Source organism: Struthio camelus, chromosome 3 (genome assembly GCF_040807025.1).
Source record: "Struthio camelus isolate bStrCam1 chromosome 3, bStrCam1.hap1, whole genome shotgun sequence".
Lineage (NCBI taxonomy): Eukaryota > Metazoa > Chordata > Aves > Struthioniformes > Struthionidae > Struthio > Struthio camelus.
Window position 1 is genome coordinate 124,108,752 of NC_090944.1, and position 23,455 is coordinate 124,132,206.

Sequence of the window (23,455 nt, forward strand, 5' to 3'; positions counted from 1 at the left end):
TCTGGTGGTGGTCATCGCCAGGCCAGGGTAGAGAAGGAAAAGGGCCAGTAGCCTCAGCCACCCTAACAATTTCTGTGTATCTGTTTGCTATCAAATCTCCAATGACCTTTTAAGAATAGAAATCCCTATTCCACAGCTGATATCGTTTATTTTCATGGATCATTTAACATGCTTTATAATTTTTATAGGCTCATTGCTGTAACTCAACATTGAGCTATTATTTAATGAAATGATCCCCAAAAGGGGCTTTAGGAGATCTAATTGCCTATGAAAGCCTGAGGGTGTGGGGAAGGAAGACTTCACAAATGCTTTAAATGCTGAATTTTTCTTCTCATTTTATTTTATTTTTTTCCTTAGGTCTGATTCTGGGTGCACTTCTACAGATACACATCAATTGTAATTATGATGAAATCTTTGGTGTGGTACCAGTGTAAATCAGTATCAGTCCTTTAAATTCTCAGTGACCATTTAGCCAGCTAGGACCTTATTTTAATGCCACTGATAGATGTATGGAAAACAATTGCAGGAGACTTCTCAGGGGGAGAAATTCAAGGAAGATCCTTTATCAGTGGGTCTGGCCCTTGCTTAGGGGAATATGAAAGTTGCAGCAGGGTATCACAGCTCTGTATTTCCCTGAGCATTATGCCAGATCCAGATAGGTGCTCCGAAGGCGACCTGAGTCACCTGGCTGGGGATAGCTGGCTCTTCAGGCTGCAGGAGGTGGCAGTGCCAGGAGCTGGCTGGCTCAGCAGCAAGTCGCAGCGCAGCAGCAGCACTGCAGGTAGGCTGCTGTGGAGCAGGACACCCAACTGCTCCGTCAGGAGGCTTGTCAGCCTTGCTGTGTTTGTGTAAAATGTCTTGCTTTAGATAAATTGACATCTGTTGGAGAAGAGTGTTTTGAAAGGCTTCCAGGCAGCTCTGCTTGAGATCTGCTACAGACTTCTTCTGTCCAATTCTGCTGCAGCAGGAGGCTGGGCCATAGTTCAGGCAGTGTTGGAGAGAACACACTTGCGAGAAGGGAACATCTTTGTATTTTGTTTTTTTTTTCAGCTTCTTCTTCAGTGTGAAATTCACAAAACGAATATGATCTGTAGGTTTCTGAGGGTTCCTTTAACGTTTTGTGACAATCTAATGAAATGTTATTTTTCTTTGCATCCATTAATATCCAGTATCTCAACAGACCTGCAAATGTTACAACAGACCAACCTCCCCAGTTGACAGCACCTAGAGCAGTCTGATGCGTTAACAGAACTCTCAAAGGTTTACGTGAAGTCACCTGTTGTGCCTTTGTATTAGGGAGCAGAGGAATGAAATGGAGCTTGTCTTAACTTCCAGGACCTGGAGGACAAGAAACCTTAAGAAGAACCTGTATGCCATTGATGACATGAAGTGCAAGAAAACAGAGGAGTTTTTCTGCTCCTTATTCCATCTAGGCTTTTTAGCATGCCAATTGCCATAAAATCAGGGCAATTTCCAGTATAGGCTGAGTGTTTTTTTCCCCCTCCCACTGCTGCTAAAGCTACTGGAAAAATCTGATGGATCCAGGAGGTCATGTCAGAGTCCTAATGTCGCTTTCTGCAAACATCCAGGTGCACTTGTTTAGTGCTAAATAAAAGTTAAGCTCCAGTCAATGGGAAAATACGCTTAAGAGCTTTATTCACTGTCTTGAATGCTTTATTAGGTACGGCCCCAAGCAAAGTGTCAAGCACCCATCAGTCTCATCATTTATCACCGTAATATAGATAGTTCCTTGGAAATAGCCCTTTCAACACAAGGTCTTTTTTTTGGGAAGCCATCCTAGGCATATGCACTTACTAATAATGACATGCATTTGGGTGATGGTCTGGCTTTCTAGTCTGGGGAAATAATGGGAGGGAAACATAATGGCCTTGGAATAGGTACAAAGCTTTCAGATACCTGGCTTGTACAAGGTTGCACAAAACATTTCTCGTTGTGTTCCAGGAACTGACAGCCCAGCAAGATAAAAGGTAAAGCAAACTGTACTAGAATGGGATATGCTGAGCTCCTTGAGTAATTAAAGCTTATGTAAGATGGTTGCATGGTTTGCAAGGGTTATTAACAGTCACATTTGCATTATATGAAAGGTAATTAAAATGCAGCCTTTTTACCATTGATTACACTCTTTGCCTTGTGTTTCCAACAGTGGGTGCACCAGAGAGACCCCAAAAGCAGCCTGGGAGGCAGTGGCTGCCAGTGGGTGAGAGAGGCTACCGCGAGCCAGGACTCCTGAGCTCACAAGACCACTGTGGTGCTGTGCAGCCTTGGCCAAACCCCTGTTGCCTCTGAGTGCTTCCTTTTCCCTGTTGGCACAGGTGAGAGTATGCCTCCTCCTTCTGCAGTGCTACAGATATCATAATTTGCCTGGAAGAGCCTTCCGGACTGAGGAATGTGGGCTATGGAGAGCAGTGAGGTTATAAAGAGTCTGAGGTCTTTGTTGGCTTTAGATTAAAAGTTAAGCTGGTCCTATATTACAGAAGTGGGCACCTGAGAAAGCTCTGCCTGTGTAACTTAAGGAAGCCAGGAGGTGAGGGATCTCCAGTGTGAAGGGAGTTGACCAGCTACAGCTGCTGCATGGCCAGGTGTTATGGATAACCATAAGTGGACTGAATGGGTTTTCATAGTCCCGCTTCCCTGTGGACAAGCAGCCAAGCAAGCCCCATGGGTGCTGCTCGATGCTCTCTGGAGCTCCCTGGTGGCCCGGGTCAGTGAGCAACAATGCCGATCTCTGAAGAGCAGTGGGGCAGCACGGAGCAAATCCGTGGCGTGACATGCCAGCTGGCCTTCTGTCGGGCTGGTTTCTGGTCCATCACCATTTCCAAAGCCTGGTTTCATTAACAGTGTCGTGAAAGACAGAACCTGTCCTGGCTATGGCTTTCTGGTAGCCCAGCCTCAAAGATGTAGGTCAGCTTAACTCCTATGCCAGGGCATGTGAAACTGCACACCAAGAGGAGACTGAACTGATATATTACTTGTGTGAACGTAAGCATCTAGCATTTTCAACCAGGTGCTACCTTGTCTGATATGTAGCCAGGGTCACGCATAGAAAACAAAACTGCTGCAGAGAATTTAAAGATTGAATACATATCAATACAACTGCTAATGGGCTTTACAGAAGAGAAAGCAGAGAGAAAACTTATTTCCTATGTAAAATCACAGCTGCTGGCTCTGAAAACAATAATGGCGTCAGGGCCAGGCTCCAGGACAGCGCCTGCAGCTCACAGCTGCTAGAGCGTGGAGACCTTGGCTGACAGACCTCGAGGCTGTAACGTTACCTTCAGTGCCCCGGTTTTGCTGGGGAAAGCTGTGAGAAGTATTCTTTGAGGAAATGGCACTGAACTTTCCTGCATCGTTCTTGCTGGTTGCTAGTTCTGCTGGGTTACCTGTTACCACGGCAGCATAGCCATCCACATCCAGTGTCCTAAGTCTTCACTGGAGATCTGATTCAGAGCCTTTTAGGTCTGTAAGGAAATCAGGTGGTCCCAGCTGTGAAAAGGCTTGCTAAAGCAATCTGATTCAATGGCATGGAGACGTGATGCACCCAGAACAAGGAGGAAGGAGTGTAAACTACCGCACTAGTTACCTTTATGGTATTGAAAAATACTTGGGTTTTGCGTTAGCTAATTTGTCTGTGGTGTTGTTCATTAGCACTCCAAAGCCTGGAGCATGATGGTGACCACCAGGGTGTGGGACAGCCTCTCCAGCCCCTACCTGTGAGCTGTATTGTGGCTGTTGTGACAGTGGCACTGAGATGCCTGCTAATGTGTGCCAGCTGGCATCCCTTTCCTGCACACAGTTCTCATTTAATTCCAAGCTTTTCCCATATTAGAACAGTAGGACTGGGGCAAACTGAGCAAGGGTTTATCTCATTGGCCCGTATCAGATGCTTTCAGAAGTTTGAACAAAGTGAAGGAGACTTTATTTCTGTGGGATGTCTCCCGCTTTTCTGATCTTTATGGCTTCTAGCTGTGGCAGAGCTGGCAAACTCCTCAGTACCAAGTAACAAGTTGTTGCGACATTGTGAGCTCACTGTATCTATGTTTACAGTTATTTCCTCAGGACTCTTATCTTCAGCCTGAGGGAGTTCTTCAGGTAGCAGGCAAAGACAGTGCCTCCAAGGGAGCTGAAGATAAGGGTACATTTGAGAATGAGCTGTACCTACTGTTTGCTCCATGGAAACATGATTGTCACTCAGCTGTTATACCCAGTAAATCCAATTATGGCTGTAGACATAAATGTGCTTTAAAAAAAAAAAAAAGTTAAGCTGTAAATGAAAATATAACTGGACTCTTTAGAATTCTTGGCTTTTATTGTTTCTTCTTTTTTGTTTGTTTGGTTTTTTTGTTACAGTTCCAGCTACAGGTAGTTCTTCATACTATAGGTACATATTTTGCCCTTCGTGGCCTGGAAAATATGAAATTAGGGTAGCACTTAGCCATAAGGAGAGCTGGTAAGACAAAGTCTCCATCCCTGGAACCCATCCTTTTCTCTGTTGCTGACTGTCTGGGTAGATCAAGTTTTTAGCTGTCCCTGTACTTTTCACAAATGCATTTAATTCTATTGGGCTGTTTGAAGAGTATTTTTGTAGCAAGTGATCCACGAAGTATTCCCTATCTGCTGCTAGAACACATCCTGGCCAGCTAACCCATCCCATGGGGTGTCTATCCTCCTGCCGGGGCCCCAGGCTGCGCGCAGCTGGTGCGAATACACCCAAACGTCTGCAGCTATCCACCTGCATGGAAATGAGAGGGCAATTTTACAGCTGGCGGGCCCATCTAATGCCACTGATTTCAACAGAGTTGTCTGACAATATTAGTTGAGGCCTCCTTCTTGTGGGCACTTTTTGTGCTTTGTGGGCAAAATAGGGCTGAGTGGACCTTTCTGGAAACACTAAGAAAGTGCCTGACCCCCATATATTTGGTCCACATTTTGATCTGAATGCGCTGCATGTCTGTGTTGCGTTTCCCCACAATGCTGCTGGAAGCTAGCTGCCTTGTAAAACCATGCCAGCTTCTCATAGTACTCTTCTCCCAGCTGAATTATGAAGCTGGACAGGTAACAAAACCCAAATATCTAAGGACTGAAGTATTCCTAGAAGGTCACTTTCCACCCTAAAATGCAACAGGCCTGAATAATCAAAATCTGAATGACAACATGGAGCCTTTAGCTTCTCTTCCAGTTCTTCCTCCTGCCCCGACCGCCCTGCAGTGGTTGTCGATAAAACGCTTTTATATATGCATTAGCATTCCTTGTAATTCAGAAGCTGCTTCTTTAAAGACAAACGCTTAACCTACGAATGCAGAGCAATGCCACGATGTGGAGATGTCACAAGCTGTTTTTGAAAATCCTGGTGGTCCCAAGTTACAGATGGACATCCTTAACAGCCTGGTGCTAATATTCGTTGTCAACTTTTTCCCAATGTTTTTGTAATTCCCCTTCACTATAGGTAATATCTGCTCAGCTGGACTGGGAGCAGAAAATATTTTTGCAACTGAAAAGTTGCAACTGGAATTGAAATATAGCGCTTTTCCAAAAAAACCCCGCACAAATTAAGATCAAAAGTTCTCCCAACCTCAACCCTATTCCTGGCACAGTGTTTTAGTCTGCACAGCCACTTCTGCACGGCTCCCGCCTGCTGCGGAGAGCCGGGGCAGCAGCACAGCCCCAGGCAGCATTGAGAGCTGTGCTGTGGCCCTCCGACCGCCATGCCAGGCAGTGGAAAAGCAGTTAATATGGCTTTTCTAAGTGTAAGTAAGTGGAAGGAATTTGCCAGCAAAGCCACAGACTTCAAGACTGTCTTTACTGTCCATGGAAGGAATTTATCACTTAAACTGCACGTTGAGGAGGGTGAAATTTAGTATCTTTTTAGCTGGCACTTCATCTGCATTTTCTCCTGCTCAAGCCTTTCCTCTCTCCAGTAGGCATGTGACTGTTGTCGCTCTAGGGTCCCAAAAGAGATTTCCTCAGTGGTGGCAGGTTAGAAGTCTATTTTGTTCGTTTAGCCACTGAGTGGCAAATGAACCACTGGGTGGTTAGGGAAGTCAGGAGACCTGAATGGCTCCTCCGGCTTTGCCACTTGACTTTGCTTCGCCAACTTTCAGATGCTTTTCCAAGATATGATTCAGTTCCCCCCTCTGTAAAATGGAGTTTGATGTTTAATCCCCTTTAAAAAGTGCTTTGAGGGCTAGGAGTAAAAACTAGTGAGTAGGTTCCAAGTTGAATGAGTTTGTATTTTTCAAATCTGTGAAGGTTTTTTTCTTAATTCTGTGCTTTAAAATATTGAAAAATAGGGGACTGTTCAGCCTTTTTTTTTTTTTGATGGTTTTTAAAAGCTATATAGTTTTGCAGTGGTGGAAAACTTAAAAGAAATTCTTCCCACAACATTTCTGCCTTGCACTGGACCAAATTTTGAAGGAAGCAATAGTGCTGTCAATTATAATTGTGAGCCTTTGGTATTTCTCTGCTGTGGAAACCGAGCGTCAGTGCTAGATGTAGGGTCTTGTCTCTCTCACACTGTACCTTCCCATCTTAGTCATTCCTGACCGACGGTTCTAAAATGCCTCCCCTCTGAAAGGATATGTTTGAGGTGCTTGGGGGAGGAAATATCATCCCTCAGAGAAATGCAGCTCCCTCTGCAGAGGAGCACACCAAGCACAGGAAGCGAAGCGTACTTCTGCCCATTAAAATGGAGAGACAAATCATACAGTTCCTGCAGGTGGACTCAATTCAGAGAATTACGCCTGACCGATTGCTCTTGAGAAATTGGCCTGCAGATCCTTAGAGCGTGCAACAGCTCCAGTGACCTTGGTTTTGCTCCCCTTCGCAAGGGCCGCGCTCCCAGCAGCAAGCGCGTGGCTGGCACGTTCGCGGGCGGATTCACGGGTTCAATCACTACTGATGGAGAGGGAAGGGCTCAGTGAACTACTCGTGCTGTTTGCAGACCCTGGGAGGGTCAGGCTCAGCCCTGCTTCAGCAGCAGCTGGAGTAACCCACCACGTGGAGCGATCCAGGCATGAGGGAGGTCGTTCCTGGGCTGCAGTCACCTCCCTCCCTCCCTGCTGGGGCTGCCGGGCTGGAGCAGGATATCCTGTAACTTGGCCACAAAAGAGTCCCAGGTTACTGAGGTGGCCAAACGCAGGTAGTTGTACAGGATGATAATGTTACTTTGGGGACTGAGTTGTAAGCTTTGCACTGTGTGACCCACGGCAGCAGCGGAAGCCACTCTTGGCATGGCCCCGCATGGCGTGAGAAGGCCCAGGATGTCCCAGGACCCGCTGGCAGAGGAGAGGTTTACTGCAGAAGGAGGCTGAAGTCCTGCAAAAGGAGCTGGTGGACTGTTCGTGATAAAATCTATCTATTCCTAGCTGTGTGCCCATTTTAGCCCAAGTGTTTCATTTCATTTGCTGTATCTCAATTACTGTTTTCTGTGCATGCCAAAGGAAACAAGACCCCCCCCCTCCTTTTCTGATCTTTGGAGAATGCACCGACCCCATCCCTGCATGAGCACCCAGGCCCAACTGTGCAAAATCCAGGCAAGAGTAGAAGCAGTAGGGTTTGATACTTTATTTCCCTCCTCCTCTTTCCCTTTCATTCCTCTCGCCCAGCATGCGCTGTGGCTGCAGCATGGTTCATAATGAAGTGTCACGGCTGTCAGTCCTCAGCCTGACAGAGGCTTTACCCTCTAGAGTGGAGAGAGAGACTGGTAGGAATAAAAGGCCATTATCTAATGGGGAGGGACCGTACACCTCTGCCTCTCTGTGGCTGTGAAAACATCACTGGGTTGCTGCTGCAGGAGCCTCCCCGGCTCAGGCCTGACCTGCACCAGTGCCTGGTCCCCAGATCCCTGTGGCAGCCGGTCCCTCTGGGTGCAGCAAATACAAAATCACAAATCAGTTAGGCACGGTCAGGAGCTGTTTGCTGATATGCGGTGGGCGGGAGAAGGCAAACGTGCTGAGCAGTCACTACGAAGGCTTGGCTCGGCTCCGGTGGAAATGGCAGATCATTTTGCGGCCAGCACGCGCCCCCTCCCCGAAAGGCTGGCCACTGGGGAGGGGAGCGCGGCGGCTGCCCGGCACCCCCTTGCCAGGCTGCAGGTTGTGCATCTGGTTATAAAAGGATGATGCTACAACAGGTCTCTTGGGCCATCCTGGACCATCTCCTTGCATTCTTGGATACTTGAGATGTGAGGGCAAGGTTCAGCTTGGGGTACGTGTGCTTCTCTCCAGCCCCTGAGCTCACTGGGGAAGAAAACACAGCAGTCATACAGGAAGGACTTGAAAAATGTGATTACCCACTTGCATAAAAATGAAAGGCAGATCCTTGGCTGGCATGTGTTGGCATGGTTCCCGTGACTATCACAGGGCCGTGCAGGTTTACAGAGGGGGAGTCTGGCCTGAACTTTTCCCATAGAGAGGTAAAACGAGTGTGAAGTGCTGCTCATGTGCATTGTCAGCTGAGCAAATGGCAATTTCAACAGCATTAAACCATTAAATAAGCTGCTCCCTTAACTTCTGGGAATGCAGCATTAATTTCGAGCCGGGCTCTTTTGGAGCGAAGAGCTAATGAACTTCTGATGAACTGGGGCTAGAAGCAGACAGTTACATCTATTGAATCAGCATCATGTAAGGCTGGCCTCATAATGAATGTCAGAGAGACCGACTGAATCAGAGGTTTCAGGCCTCTGCTTTTTCTCTTTTAATTGCATTTTCCAGAGTTCACAGGCCAGAGTAACCAGGGAAATTTGTGATGGGTTAGAAATGGCTGCGGTTTGGAAAGAATTTCAGGCATCCTTCATGTGACCTCCTCCTCCTTCTGCACGATTGTTACTTTTAAAAGAAACAGTGATAATGGGGGGCGAATGGAGCTGCTTTGCAGAATTCTTGCCCTTAGCCCTGCAGTTTTGGAAAGCCCTCCTTTGATCTGAGGAAGGGAGTGGTACACGCATGCAGTGGGTGGTGGGGGTAAAGTACAAGTGCGGGGACCCTGCTCGGGGTCAGCAGCCAGACACTGCTTGCCTTGATTTCATGCTGGAGCAGGCAACCGAGAGCCTAAAGCAGGGATGAGGCGTTTTACAACCAGCGAGGAAGCAGATTCAGAATTAGTCAGCCACTGCTCGTATGCAATCGGTGGGGTTTCTAGTTAATCCGGAGCCTAGTCAAGGCTTGCAAGGCTCTGGGAGGGGATAGGACTTGCTCTCTTTGCAGCCTGTCTGTAGATGAGGGGGAAAAAAAAGAGCTTCCTTGCTGACTCAGCTGGCCAGGGCAGCTGGTCTAGTTAATCTGAAATAAGCCAATTAAGGCTGCATGTTAGGAGTGCCTCTCAACAGAAGTTTTGCCTGAGTAAAAGGCTTCACGATTTAGCCAATAATACCTCAAATCCAAGTGGAACGTTCCCTACCTAGAGAGCCAGTCGTGCCCACTCAGACCATCCTGCACCACGGTCAGGATATGACTTAACTGAATTAAACTACCAGGGAACAGGCAGCCGGGCTAAGCAGAGGATATGAGCAGCAGAGCTGCTAACTAAGCTGTTACAAGCGCCACTGAGTCTGGAGCACTGCATGGAGGGGAGAGTTTCAGCTCTGTTTGTTGCCTGTTAGGTAAGTCATGCTATAGCTCCTGTGCCTCAGTTTCCCCACCTGTAAACATACTGATACCAATATGGTGCTCTTGAAAGACGTAGGCCTGAATCCTTGCGTGTCCCACAGTGACTCTGCTGTAGTTGTAATGCCTGATGTATGCCTGTATGTCCTCAGGAGGATTGGGGGTTATTTTATAACTGGGGATAGGGTAGCCGAGGGGTTGGGCCATTGAACGTCCTTGTGGCAGCCTTACAGCGATCTCTCTGTAAAGTATTTTTGGCTCTCCTGACGAAAGTCCTGTAGGTGAAGCTAGACGCTCTTAGCTCTAGCTGAATATGCTGTGCTTTTTGACATGAGCATAGTAGGAATTTTGACCCCCAACATAAAAAGGGTACCAACTCTGTTATCCTTGTGAAACTCAGAAACAAACAAATTGCTTCCCTTGGGCCCAAGACATAAAGCCAGCGCTGGCTGCAGTACAGCTGCTACCTGGAATTCCCAGGCTGCAAAAACTCGCTCTGCTTAGATCTAAGAGGCAAGATGACATGTAGGGGCCCATATCCTTACTTAGGTGTTGTCCTGCAAAATAGGAGGGTATTTGTAAGAGAGGGAGGGATGCTTTTTTTTTTTTTCCTTCCCCCCCTCCTTTTTTTTAAATAGAAAAAAAGCTTCCTTCAAAGAATACCTCCTTGTGAATTTATAGTCCTCCAACCCACTATTTTATGACCTCAACAAGAAGCTCATAAAAACAAATATTTAAAAAAAAAAAAAGTATAAAAGAGGCACCGGCAAGTCTCAACCTAATACGTGGAGTGAGGGCTCCTAAGGTGAGAGTTCTCATAGAAGGAGAGCAAAAAATAAGGGGCTGGCTCCAGAGGGAAGGGTGACTTTATGGGATACCAAGGAGGGCCTCTGACTCAGACCTCATACTTGGGCTTTTCTCCATGCCGGCGGGTTGGGAGGCTTGGCAGTGGCGGTGAAATGCTCGCAGCTCCCTCGGTGAAGGGGAGGGGTGGGGGAGACTATGGGGTTTGATTCGCTCAGCAGCAAAACCTGCTTCCCCAAAGGTGTTTCAGGGGTCTGCAATGGCATTGCCCAGCTAGGAGAGGAAATGACCTGCTTTGAGGTGGTTTGGGTGTGGGGGGCGGTGAGCCTGTGTGTTGTAACGGTGAGAGGAAGCCCACATGAAAAGCTCAGACCTCGGTATTCCTGGAGCTCTGCACGGATTTGGAAAATGGATTTGGTTTCCAAGAGCCTTCTGACTCCACAAGGTCAAACAGAGACTGCTGCCTAGGAGGAAAGTCCTCTCCCGTAAGGGCGCAGGGTCCTGCTATGTGCACATAGCCAAGGCAGAGGCTTTCTTCCTTAAAGAAATTGAAGGATAGGAATGGCAGAATATTACATAGTAAAAAGCATGGAAGTGCTTATAATCTGATATTGGCTCCTGGAGACTCAATTACCCGCTGGGGGAGGGGAGAGTTATTTATTTAATTTGTTTTAAGTGAAAATGTCTTTTGCTTTTGTCTTCGTCGTCCCCCAAGATGATACTGTATTTGAGGAGAGGTTTTTACGTGTTCTGGTGCAAACTCCCTGGCAGCAGCCTCTGCTGAACCGTGCTCCTAATCTGGGCTGCTGGAAAGTAGCAGGCTTTGCTCCGCAAAAGAAATCTCAGTAGGTCTCTTAAGCTTGCTCTGGTGACTAGGCTTGGCTGTCTGTTTGCAGTAGGGAACTTGAGCACTAAAGACACAGTTTTCTACCATGTAGATAAATCAGGACCCCCTTCAGGGATATTAAAGCTAGGCAAGAATGTTGGTCTGATCCTCTCCCGCTTACCCCAGTCCTGTCCCAGGAATGCCTGTCATCCAGAAGCCCGTTTGGTCTAAAGACCTATTGAGACAGATAATGCGCCACTTCCCTTTCCAGGCAGTCCTGATGGCTACTCACCTGCACCGTTTAAGAGCAGGCCTATTTTCCTGTTTTGGTCTGTAACGCCTTTGATTCCACCCTCGTGCTACACCTCTGCGCTGGATTAAAGAGTCTTGACAGCATATCAGTGAAAACACAGATAAACTGTAATCAAACTACCTCCCAGACCAACCTGAACTCTTTGGGATTCTCTCTCCATTTACAGCTTCTATACCCTTTCTGCATTTTTAGTGTCCTCTTCAAATTGTGAACCTCTGAACCTAATGCAATCAGCATGGGCCTGATAACATGCAGCCCTGCCTTCGCTGCCCCTTGCTAAAACATTAAGAGCTCTTTTGCTACAGGGTTGCACTGGGAGCTTTTGTTGAGTTGCTTGTCTGCGCTGCCTGCTGAAGGGGAGGCCTAAATGAGCCTCAGACATCTGCTCTGAGATGGGGATGCGTGGGCAACTGTGTCCCGTTGCAGAGGGATGCGGCAGACAGCTGCCAATGGTGGCTTGCAAGGCTTTCCAGTCTCCTGAGCTGCTCACTTAAGGCCCTGCAAAGCACTCGCCTCTAAAGAGGCAATAAGGACTGATTCTTGACGCAACATCATGTCTTGCTTTTCAACTTTTAAAATTTCAGCTCCTAATATTAGAGTCAGTTTTAAAATGTGTAAGAGCATCTTTCACAATTTGTATTTTGGAAATGGGAAGAGCGTGATGCTTCCTCTACGCTCTCTGTAATTTGCTCAGTTTTTCCAAAACAAGAAATTTACCTTCTGGCCAAGATCTGGAATGAAAATTTCAAAAAAGGAAACATTTCTGATCATATGCCTTAAAAAAAAAAAAGGGGGGGGGAGGGGAGCGGTTAGGTAGAGGAAGGTTGCAGAGGGGTGCATGCCCTTTCCCACCAACTCCTGGAGATGCTGCTCTAGGATAGCCCTTTGGGGAGGGCACAAGCTGCCGTGATCCTCCATTGTTTGCCCCACATGCAGCTTGAGGGCTCTGAAACCCTGTAGGAGAGTAGCCTACATAAAATTGGTTCTGCATATGCTGTAGGACTGGTGAGATTGTGAGTGGTGGGAAGGATGGGCAGGGCTATGGCAGATAACATCTCTGCCTTTGCACGCATGTATGTAGACGTGCATCTGACATGGTATGTAGGCGAAGAGAAACAAGCTTTTATAGACTTCCTCTGCTCTGCTCGCTCCTATCCACTTGCGTGTCCTAAGAAATACTAATTACTGAGTATAAGATGTTGGGAAATGGCTATTCAAGCCCCATTCCTTCTGCTAGTGGAATCATTTTCCCTTCATCCTCCCCACCCTGTGTTTTAGAAAAGGAAAATATATATATATGAGGCAGAATTGTGGAAAAACTTCCTTATAGAAAGTTGTTAGATGATCTGGGAAAGGCTTGAGTAATGGAGCTTTTTGTGGGCTAGTAGAATAAAACCGTTCCACAAAAATATTATCGTTGGGAGCATGAGCTGAACAGGGAGTGATTCATACAAAATACGGGATATGCCTGTATTTCATATGAATCACTGCTGTGCAGAGTAAAAGAGGACTGGGGCGTGATGAATACCTGAGACCTGCTCCTAAGTATAGAAAAGATAAAACACCCTTATTAAAGACCTCAGAAGCCCTAAGGAATGTGCGATAGACTTGAGAGAAAAACACAGGATAGAGAGTCCTCAGGGCTAACGGGAAAGCCATGTAAGAAACCTGGAAGACTGCTGATAGAGTTATGAATAAGGACAAACAGGCAGAATTTCCCATGATTTTTCTGTGCAAGCTGAAACAAATCTCTTTACCTCTCTGCACCTACACTACCTCATCTGTGAATGCTGAGAAAAGACTGCTCCTGAAAAGGTGCACTGTGGGCCAAATGTGTAGTTTTTTGGGAGCTATTGCTTTGGGCAAGAGGGAGAGAGTTAGTGGAAGAGATCAGTCAGGGGAAAGTGGGTGATCTAGTGATCCTTTTTTTTCTCAAAGCGAAATGATCCACACTAACTATGTAATGTTTCTCAGAATCTCAGAGCAGAATTGTGCTCCTAAATCACCAAGGGCTTTTGAAGTCCACCCCAAACTTCTTTCCTGATGTTGCCCTAGGCTGTTAATAACAGAAAAGAGGTAACAGTATTCTGGATGAGAAGTGCAAGACTTAGTTTCCCTGCACTAATGGGATGCTCAAACTTTTGGCCCACCAGTCCCTGTGCCCTGGTTGTGCTGCGGACAGGACAGCCCCTCAGTGCTGCTAGGAACAGCCCCAGGGGCTGTGCACAATGTGCCAGGATGCTTACTTTAAGCTACACCAGAGGCTATTCTGGCTATTCTGCTTGCTGCAGCAGCATGTAGGAAAGTGCAAAGGTGACTTAAAACTCTCTTCTCCCCTAAGCTGCATCCCTTCTTTGGGTAAAGATACAAATGATCTATGTTTGTGGCATCTTTGTTGTAGTTATACCTTGCTGAAGACTTGAAGACTTCAGGCTTGTGCCGAGGTTACCCAGTGACGTGTGCAAACTGTGGGCCCAAGAAAGCAGATTGAGCCAAAAAGCTGCCCGTGTTTCCTATGACTTTGCCTTTGAATGTCTGCCTGTATAGCGTGGCTGTGCTGCTACTGCCTCTGACAATCCCCTGAGGTACCGTATGGCTGTACTCAAGCTGGGACTTTCTGTCTCATACTATATTTAGGTTATAGATTTGCATTGTTAACTTACTGACTTGAATGAGCAGGCAGCTTACTTGTTGCACCAAGCATTCAATCCTCATACAGTTGTAGTAGCCTTTGAACGTCTCTGCGTTGCGTGCTCAAGGATGCCTCAATAGGGGAGAGAAAATAGCTTGTGAAAATGTTTGACGGTTACATAAAAAAGGGACAGTTTTTATTAAAAAAGAAGTGCCAAACTATCTATAAATACAGACAGGACTTGGACACCTGTGGGTCCAAACCCTTTGGCAGGTGATGGGAGAGGTAACTTCTGTGGCTATGATGCACTTGGGGATGCCTGTGGCACTTTGCTTCTTGGGGCAGTGAGGACATGTGTCCTGCTAGCCCAAGCTGGGGCTGTCAGGTGCTTGGAGGGATTCCTGATCACCAAGCCTGTTTCCTGTTCAAGCCCTGAACTCTCATGGCTTAAACTGCTTTTCAGGGTCTCTCGCTCGAGCAAAGTGGTCTGGGTGACAAAATGGAAAAAAGTGTTCACCAATGATTCACAGACAGATCCTAAATATATATGGCTATTATTCCTTTCCTTATGACCCAGCTGGGATGAGTTGTTTCATAGAGGAAGCGGAAAGATAAACAAACAATTCCCACATGCAATAGTGAAGGCTGCAGTCCAACTTTCTCAGCTTCCAGGATTCAACTGTGAGTCCCTCCTTGGCCCTTGGACTCCTCCTCACTAGCTCCCTCTCCGACAGGAGGGCCTGGGAAGTGAGGTCAAGGATGTCCCTGGTGAAGGCAGGTCTGGGCTCCTGCATGTGCCAACAGGTAGTGGCTTGGGAATCCTCACAAGCTGTGAGGCTGCTTCATTTTGGGTTGCTGGCTCGGCTGTGAACCGTCAGGTTTGGGGAAATGATGCCTAGCAATGCTGGCTTGTCTGTCACTGATTCACATGCGACGTCAGGGGCTAGAAGCTACTATGGGTAGGAAGTCTCGTTCCTGGTGGAAGATGCTGATTTGAATTGGGCCCTGCCAGCAGTGACTGGAAACTTGATTAATGCCTATGACAACATCTGATGAGTAGTTCATGTGATATAACCTTGATCATCCCAGCCTGGTCTTTCCTGGAAAGAATACTACTATACATAAACAGCCGCTGGAGGGTGTCATTTGGAACGTGGCACAAAGGGTGGGCCATGGACAGAGGTCAGCCCTCCAGATGCTACCTCTGCATATATCTGGATCGAAGATGATGCTCCCAGGACGCAACTGAGTACCTTCAGGGCGCTGTGGCTAGCGCAGCGCTGCTGCAGGGTGGATGCACTCTACCTGGGCTCTGATGAGGATCAGGGTACGTTACCCAGGCCCCGCATGGTCCCAGTGAAGCTCTGTGGCTTCTGTTTTCTGTGCTAATAGGGATATTCCTGCCCTGATCTGAGCTGACCCACCTGTTTCTCCCCACCTACCATCATAGCTGTTACTACGCTTAGCCCTTTCTCCATTTTACTCTGTCACCTCTAACTCAGCCTTGCTGAGCGCAAGGAGGAAGCTCAGCACTCATTAATTTAAAAAAATAAACAAAGTGTATTGCAGGGGGCATGAACTTGAAGTACAAAAACCATTGCTTGGGATTAGAGGAAGCTCCTTTTATTAGCAGGTTGCTCCACAACAGCTCTTTTCAGTGTTTTGTTTTTTGTTTTTTTTGGTACCATCTTTGACCTACTGGCTCTGTTCAGAGATGACACTGGTTCTCCAGGGTAATCTCACAAGCCTGTGTTTCTACATGTTTTCCAAAATCACAGCGAGTGACTTGGTGCAGAGCCTCACATGGCCTTGATTTGCCCCTTGGCATTACATAAAATAGGAAAAATATGGAGTGAGGCAGTATTACTTCTCAGTAATCAAAGCTGCAGCTGGTGTAAATCAACACAGCTCCTTTGGTTTCAGTGGAGTTACACACTTATACGCCAGAAATGGTGCGACCTCTCCACATGCAAAGGGTTGCTATAAAACCCAAACAGCCTATTTCTTAGTGTCAGACCTTGCACAAAGACCTGGCCAGCAATATTTAATTTTGTACGCGCTGTGCTCATCACTGCTCTTCTTCTCTTGTAAGTTGGCTGTTCTTAGCTGAGCAGGAACAGGACAAGCAGGAATAGCACATCTGTCTTGGGGCCGCACAACTGCCACTTCACTGTATTTATGCTATGCGACTGCTGGGAGGTGCTGGAAGGAATTAAGCTGCCTGAGTAGCTCCAGTCTTGGTGTTTTCTCTCAGATAGTCATTTGCCAGCCAGGAAGATAAAGCCAACATGATATTTTTCAAGGGTGATGGGGGGGGGGGGGCTGTTTGTATTCTACAAACTCTACCTTGCCACAGAAAACCTTGGCTATCCTACCCCCAGAGCCATCTCTGACATGCTGAGGAGGCAGAGTTGCCTTTGGGAATCTCTGCATTTCCAGTCTGTGCCACTGAACAGTAGCTGCATCTGTGACTGCTCAAACAGCCTAGGCGTACAAGCAGCCATGAGCTGACACATTTGCCCATTGCTCTGCCTTCCTGTTCCCCCAGAGCTGAAGAGCCCCACGGTTCTACTCAGCTTCTGACAAGTAAACCTCTTCCTCTTCTCGGATTTCCCTTAGCCAGTATCCTGTTCTCCTGACTGGTAGGGAATCCAGCTCCATTTGGGATATGTCCTGTTGTTATGAACACTGAACTGGAGGAGAAGCCTGTGCAATAACCTTGGACCCAAATACCCCCTCAGCTCTGGACGTGTTTGCAACTGAGCTGGAGTTTTGTCAATGGTTTACTGATGAGTTGCACTAGATCTCAAAATTTGAGCACCTGTGTATTTGCCAGCTCAGAACTTGGCTCTGCAGCAGAGGAAATTGCTGTTGGGCTCCGTTTATACCCGTGAATTTATGGTTCAGGCTTGCTAGGGGTTGGCCTGCATATCCCACTGCATGTGGATTCATAACACTGGAGAGGAGCCGCCTAGATTTGGCATATTCACCTTTAGCCATCAATAAGCTCGGAGAAGAGCGAGTTTATCCTCACGAAAAGAGTAAATATATTTGTGATTCCATCATTTTGCATTCTTTTTTGGTCATATGAAAAGGAACGTGCTATTCTAAATCATTGTTAATAACCAGATTTACTGCTTCAGTAGTTCGGCAGTCTACGTGATATCTTAGCCTTGGCTGCTGAGCAGCAGTGGTAGTTTCTGACCCCTCCAGAACAGTCCAAGTATTACTCATGTAGCAGTTCTGCTGATTTGATAATCTCTCACACGTTTCAGCTCTCCTAGAAGCCCACGTGTGACACCTCTGTAATGACATTTAGAGTGCTATCACTTTCACAACAGCTTTGGACACCTGTAGTAGTTCAGGCTGTCACACAATCGCTGGCTGGATCAGCATGACATATTCCAGGTGTACTGCTGGTTTGAAGCTAGTGTAGGGAGAGAAAATTGGAGAAGCTGGGAATGTCCCTTTTGGTCCTCACCTGCAGACATCATCATCCAGCCTGCTGGGCTATGCTCCAGGACCTCATGCCCTGGTCTACCCGTGTGAGTGCCGAAAGCGCCGTAGCCCAAGTGCCTTTCTATACACCGAGAAAGGACAGCATCTGCACACCAGGACCTCCCTCCTGGAAGCTCAGGCAGTGGCGGAGAAAGCAGCACACGGAGATTTCTTCTGTCATCTTTGTCCACAGGAGGAGAAACCAGAATACGTCACCATCACAGCTGTGGAGTGAGGTGGCAGTAGCAGGGAGGTAGACCAGAAGAGCAGGTTGTGAGACTGGGAAAAGTAGGGCAGGACCCATTGTCCTTAAGTGGCACCTGCATGTACTGGACAGCACGCACCCTGCTCACCAGGCCAGGGCTTGGTGTGGGTGCCTCAAGGAAGAGTGCCCAGTGACAGGACAAGAGGCAACGGGCAGAAACTGACACACGGGAAAGTCCATCTGAACATGAGGAAAAACTTCTTTACTGTGAGGGTGACTGAGCACTGGAACAGGTTGCCCAGAGAGGTTGTGGAGTCTCCTTCGCTGGAGATATTCAAAACGCGCCTGGACGCGATCCTCGGCAATATGCTCTAGAGGACCCTGCTTGAGCAGGGGGGTTGGACTAGATGATCTCCAGAGGTCCCTTCCAACCTCAACCACTCTGTGATTCTGTGAAGACGCTAACTGGTGGTGTGCAAGCCTCTGGCTTGAGGAGAACGTTTCCTTCCCGTTAAACTTTATCCTGATAGATATGAGGTGAAATCAAGACTGAGCTCTTCACTGAAAGGGGCATCATGTGGTCACTCTCGCTCTGTTTTTTAACCCAGCCTTTCTTATATCTCTGGTCCTCCTGCTCCCTCCTCATTTAACAGTAGTCCCCAGGAGAGCCACCTCCAAGCACCTGGAAATGGCTCACTAATGAAGACATGCAGGTGTTCATCAATTTGTCCATTATGCAGCACGTGGCTAAAAATAGTCCAGGTTGCACGGCTGAGGCCCGACTTGGCTGGGAGGGGTTTGCAGGCCAGATTTAAGAAGTGATTTGTCACCTGGTGCCATGGCAACAGCTCTCCCTAACGCAAGCGGCAGGATGTCAGCAGCCTGGCAAGGCTGGCCGAGCCAGCGGGCACAGGGTAACTTTGGCCAAGCGCGCAGCAGCAAAACGGACTGTCATTCCCACCAGCCGTGCACTGGACTCCCTCCCCCCTGCCCCGTTCCCCAATTCTGCAGCTATTCGCACTCAGCTGGTAGGAAAAGAAGAGGCTTCTAAAGGAGGAAGGACTAAAATAAGGAAAACAAGGAAAATGAGGGTTGTTGCAATTGCATTCAGGTGAGAAAGACAGTGCTAATCTGGGAATTACCATTAAAGGTGATATGGGAAAGACTGAAGAGCTGTAAGCCATATTTCTGGTTTGTAGCTTTACCATTTAAAGGCCCTCTACTTTATTTTTTGGAGAAGTGTTTTCTGTTCTGCTTGTTCTTAGCTTGCAAATATTCTGACTGTGTAGTGTGGCATTCTGGGTTCTTGTTCAGGGGGGATTTCAGGGGGACCTTATCTGATTGATCCAAGTAGGCTATTGTTTACCAAAGATGTACTGATGCCCTGTTGCGCATTAGGAAACGTAGCTAAGCCACAGTCTTATAAATGCCGTCTCCCCTGCAGAAGTCCATTCACAATTGCTCACTGATGGCTATTTTAGCACATTATAGTTTCACACTTTGTTACAGAATCTCTGAAGACTGACAAGTAAAACTTAACTGCCTAACGGGATGGAAAAAAGACAGGAAGGGAACGGAGATAAACAATTCAAGCACTTTTGTAAATATTTTTTTCTACAAAGAGCCTAGGTGCAGCAGATGTGTAGGTGCAGGAATGAATATTGTGCTTCACTCCAGGTCATCTTAAAAATTCAATTTTCGTTTGCAATAAGTTGTTGGATGCATCTTTGTTTTCCACTCTGTTCTTATCTGAAGGAATAGCTGAGTATCTGGGACCCTATTCTCACTGCGGAAATGACCAACCTCTGTTTTGAGAGAAGGCTTGTGATTTTTCAGCATCTCGAGTTTTTCATCATCTCCATTCCAGTTATGTTCAAAACAGTGGCCTGTTTTGAAATGGGCCAAGCATCAGGCTCTTTTGGGCCCCTTTGAAATATCTCAGTCTGGGTATCCAAAAACGGACAACCCATGCAGCCAGCTATGCAAAAGTGCCTTCACTCTGGTTCCAGAGTTATTTATGAGTATGAGCATTTACTGAGCTGGCTGCAAGTATATGATGTGCTCACTTGGGCAAGGGAAGCAGCGTAGAAAAATTGAAATGGAAAGGCAGCTCAAATGGTTGAGAATAGGAGAGGAATTGAAACGTAGACACCTTTTGCAGAAATCTCTGTCCTGATCCATGCTTGCTGGTGTTCAGTGCTATAATTCCCTCATGGAAAGAGAACCAATTTGGTTCTCTTAAGTGGAGGTGAGTCCAGATCCTGGAATCTGGATCCAGATTTTTGAAACTCTGGCACATGGGGCTTTTGGGCTTGGTTCAGCTTAATGAAAATATAGCAATTGTTTAGAAAAAAAAGTGAAGTTTGGATTTGAATTTTATGTGTAAAGTCTCCCATTTTATGCTTTTGGGTATGCTGTATTGTCTTTTAGGTCCATTTGTCAGTAAGAGTCGAGAAAAATCCCTGCTTTCTTCTGCTAGCCCCTTTTATGAGAAAGTTTAACATATGGGCTTCAGAGAGAGCCCTGCTTCCTGCGGGAAGGACCTCCCCTCTCTCAGGCTTCCTTCTTGGTCATGTCTCCCAATTTCCCTCTTGGGGCCGGATAGGAAAGGATGGAAGGAGAAGCGTAATAAAAGCAATCAAATCAAATACAGTTGTGAAATATAGTCACTAGTGCTGTTTCTGGGACCGAGCATCCTAAAACTCCCATTTTGGTGCTGTGACAGATTTAACAAGGTGTATTAAACGGTAATTTGCCTGAAATGACGAGGCTGTCTCTAGTGGAACAAGTACTGCAAGGAAAAACATGCTACAAGTACCAGACACAGGCAGAATTCAGATCGGGCTCCAGCAGCTCTTGTAATGCAGGATTGCTCATCTGCCCACAGGCCCTGCAGAAAGTGCCAGGCACCACGCAGCGCCTGGAAGCACAGTTCCCCTCTGCTGGAGCCTCTCACGCTTATCTGCTCCTGGAAGTGCTGATATTCCTCAGGGTTCCCACCCTGTGGATCTGCTGGGTGCCGCTGCCGGCGTGCGCTGGAAGCTGAAGCGGAGCTAGAGTCGGCATTGCCCTGGCACTTTGGCAGCGAGCAGCACCACCCCATCTCCCCGTGCTTCCTCGTTCATATTTTGCACAGCTGGGTGGCCTTCAGCAAAGCCAGAGTCCTGTTCCCACAAAATTCAGATTTTTTTTTTGCTCCATGAGGCCAACCTCCTCCCATTGATAAGAGGGGCCTGTTGAGATAGGCGCCGTGCGAAATCGCGCCTGGCGCAGGGTGGGGTGAGGAGCCGCCTTGCCCCACGGGAAGGTGGAGATGTGCCCCGCGGCTGCTTTCTGCTGCTGCTCCTCCTGAGCCGCCTACTGTGAGCCCTTCCCGCGGCCCTGCCGACCTGGGAAAGACTGCTCCAAAAATGCTGTTCCCTGCAACAAAGAGCTGTTTGGTTCCTGGGAGGTTCCCTGAGGTGGCTGCCTCTCGGGGCGCCCTGTCCACACGTGTTGTCCTGGTGCAGCCTGGTAGGCTGCAAAACACTAAAAATATGAGGCTATTATTAGGGCAAAAACATCCACCATCCAATTCCCCGGAGCAGGCTCTATTTTCAGTTGAGTTTCTGGCCACAGGAGCAGCTGAGCGGTGTGCACGTGCGCCTGCGGCCCCGTGGCCTGCCTCGCCGGGAAGCGCCGAGAGTCCCGTCACTAATTACCGCAGCGACACGTGCTGCGCCGAGCTGCTCGCGGGAGCGGTGGCAGCCGTGGCGGCTATTAGTAGCTATCATCAGTCTTCAGCCAGGGTGGCTGCAGGACAAGGGAAGTGATTAAGAAACGGGGACTTGACGGACGAGTGATCTGTCAAATGGACTTCATTAACCTAAATGTGTCAAAGAAGTTTCCACCGAAAGGAAAGAAGGGGAGAGCTTTTCGTTCGTTCTTTTTTTTTTTTTTTTTTAATTTGGACTGATTTCAAATGGATAAAGAGAGTCTCATTTTATTTTATTATTTAGATAACTTTGGTTATTCCAGCATCAGATGCCACATGGTTATTTGCTCACTTGCCTCCCAACTTGAAAACAGGTAGCAGTAAAGGAAAGGGGACTGGGACAGCAGAGAGAAGAGCACGAAGGCAGTCTAACTTTTTACATAAGAGACTAACAGAATTGTAGAGCTCTGTCTGTCTGTCCTTCGCTTTCTGTCTGCACGGCGCTTTGCAGGCAGATGTGTTTGTGCTGCCTGCGCTCTGGGCGGGAAGGACACGAGCCAGCTCAGACCAAAAGCCACGTAGCCGCGGTTAGCTTGGTTCCCATCCAGCTGGCCTGGCGCATTGGAAGAGCGTGCATGTATCTGCCGGCAGTGACTGTGTAGATAAAGCTCTTGTTGCTTTTGGTAGCATAGAGATATGATATAGGACCAATTGTTACTGCTGGCTAAACGTATTTGGCTCTGGAAGTAGCTCTGATAGACAAGCACTGGCTAATCTCGCTGAGGTATTTTAGCGTATTAGCAGCCCCTGCTGCCCACTCTGCTAGAGATGTTCACATTGACAGCAGATGAGGGGAGTATGCGTGTGCGACACAGTCATGGCAGTAGCTTGCTTCACTGTACACTGATCTTAACTTAGAGCAGGGGAGGTTGCCTGTACAAAGAAGACAGACCATAGAGGGCTGAGGCACAGCTGGGTGGTGCAGATGGTCCTGGGTCTGTGCACACATATGGTTTTCCAGCTGCAGCTATGCCAGCTGAAGAAATTACTGCAGCTGGTTGCCCATCACTGACCTCTCCTAAAGATGTTGATTCGTTTAGATCTGCTAAGAGAGCTGCTGGTGTGATTGTCCACAAATGATCCTAAGCAAAATGAACCACCATTACATAAAGAGTCAAATTCTAGGATTTCGCTAGCAGAACTTCTTTGGGCAGAAGTGATTTGGGGAGTGTCCACATGAATGGCTCAGTGAGTAGATCTGAGGAGATGATAACCTCCAGTGAGGAGCCTATAAAGAGCAGTTAAAGCTGCACTAGCTGCTCCTTATCCATCTGTGTGAGGCCTACAACGTGGACTGGGCTGGCCACCATGCTCTCAGTGCGGCAGCAAATCCAGCCACCTCAGGAGCTCCTGCCTGGAGTCTCCACAGAAATGTATCTGCCGATTCTGGGTAGGCAGCAGACACCGTTGCATAGACCTGGAGTTATTAGCATATTTACATTGTCAGATGGCCACGTTGCAGCTGACGATGGGTGTTAATTCATACTGCAGCCTATATGCTTATGAGGGCCCATCTCTCGGACTCAAAATCATCACTTGTGGGTGGAACCAAAATGTAAGGGCATGCTCAGGCTGTAACCTCATGAACTTTGATGTGAAGCCAAGACCTAAGACTTTAGAGGCCGAGGGGTAAGAGGTTCGTCCTGTGCTGACACTACTGACTGCTGTGCCCTCAGCCATGACACCGTAACAATGGTTGTTATAACTTTCAGTGGGCTCTCTAATAAGACGCTTCAATCTCCTTCCTAAAGGACCTTTAAAACAACAATGCAGAAAGCACAGAGACACTTGAGTGAACCAGCT

General features: G+C 47.5%; 1 protein-coding gene across 2 annotated transcripts in view; it reads left to right on the plus strand.

Moving 5' to 3' along the window:
• The first annotated feature begins 2,169 nt into the window (after window positions 1–2,169).
• Window positions 2,170–23,455, plus strand: part of LCLAT1 (lysocardiolipin acyltransferase 1) — a 177,196-nt gene continuing 155,910 nt past the window's right edge. For both annotated transcript variants that reach the window (XM_068940105.1, XM_068940104.1), the window contains exon 1: window positions 2,170–2,333. The gene's annotated coding sequence lies outside the window, so the exon portion shown is untranslated. The remainder of the gene's footprint in view (window positions 2,334–23,455) is intronic.